At 43.3% G+C, this 1,376-nt stretch overlaps 1 pseudogene; it reads right to left on the bottom strand.

Annotated features, from left to right (window-relative positions):
• Positions 1 to 220: 220 nt before the first annotated feature.
• Positions 221 to 1,166, bottom strand: LOC125147002 (olfactory receptor 5B2-like; annotated as a pseudogene).
• Positions 1,167 to 1,376: the final 210 nt, after the last annotated feature.

Here is a 1,376-nt window from a genome sequence, read left to right as displayed (position 1 = left end):
CCGTGAGTTCGAGCCCCGCGTCAGGCTCTGGGCTGATGGCTCGGTGCCTGGAGCCTGTTTCCGATTCTGTGTCTCCCTCTCTCTCTGCCCCTCCCCCGTTCATGCTCTGTCTCTCTCTGTCCCAAAAATAAATAAACGTTGAAAAAAAAAATTTTTTTTTAAAAATATGAATGGGATAAACCGAGAGAAATGAAACTAGATTATTGTGCATAATATAATATTAAAATCCCAGGACGAGAGATGATTTTGCTTTTTCCAAAACTTTCTTGAAAGTGTTCTTGACCTCTTTGTTCCTCAGGCTGTAGACCACAGGGTTCAGCATGGGGATGAGCACAGTGTAGAACACGGATGCCGTTTTGTCTGTGTCCATGGAATGGCTGGAACTGGGCTGTAAATACATAAAGATGACTGTCCCATAGAAGATGGAGACTGTAGTGAGGTGGGAAGTGCAGGTGGACAAAGCCTTTTGGTGCCCCTGAGCTGACTGCATCTTCAAGCTGGTTATAAATATGAATAGATAGGATAGGATTATAACGAGAAGAGCAAAAAAGATATTAAAGCTGGACACATACACAAGAACCACCTTACTAATGTGTTTATCAAAGCAAGAGAGAGCCATGACTGCTGGAATATCACAGGAAAAAGTGATGGACCACATTGGACTGACAGAAAGAAAGACTGAACGTATTCCCAACCTGAATGGATGCATTCAGGAGACTACAGATGTAGCAACCCATGGCCAGAAGAGCACACACACTCATCGTCATGGTGGTGGTGGGATGGAGGGGCTTCACACTGCTGCGTAGAGGTCATGGGCCGCTGAGGATAAGAGATAACGTTCCACAGTTGCAAAGGCTGCAGAAGAGAACGTTTGAGCAGCACACGCATTATAGGAGATGACCTGGTCTCCTATAAGGAATCCAGCCATGACCCTGGGAATGACAGCTGTAGAGCAACCAAAGTCCACCAGAGACAGGTTACTGAGGAAAAAGTACATGAGAGAGTGGAAATGGGAGTCCAGTAGGATCAGTATGATCATCCCCAGGTTCCCCCAAACACTGATGAAGTAAATGAGGGGTGAACACAATAAAAAGTGGAATTTAAAGTTCTAGAGTATTGGTCAGATCCATCAGGATGAAATCTGTCACTTCTGTATTAGTGTCCATGGGAATTACTAAATTCTTTGTAGTAATGAGAAAGAAAGGAATGTTTGGTAAGCAGAAAATAAATGGTACTTAAATTTACTTATTTATTTATTTATTTATTCATAAGTATGTTTATTTATTTGAGAGAGACAGAAACAGCACAAGCGGGGAAAGAGGCAGAGAGACAAGGAAAGAGAATCCCAAGCAGGCTCTAGGCTGCCAGCACAAAGC

This window comes from Prionailurus viverrinus, chromosome D1 (genome assembly GCF_022837055.1).
Source record: "Prionailurus viverrinus isolate Anna chromosome D1, UM_Priviv_1.0, whole genome shotgun sequence".
NCBI lineage: Eukaryota > Metazoa > Chordata > Mammalia > Carnivora > Felidae > Prionailurus > Prionailurus viverrinus.
Note: the sequence above shows the minus strand (reverse complement) of the source record. Positions and strands in the feature narration are given on the sequence as shown.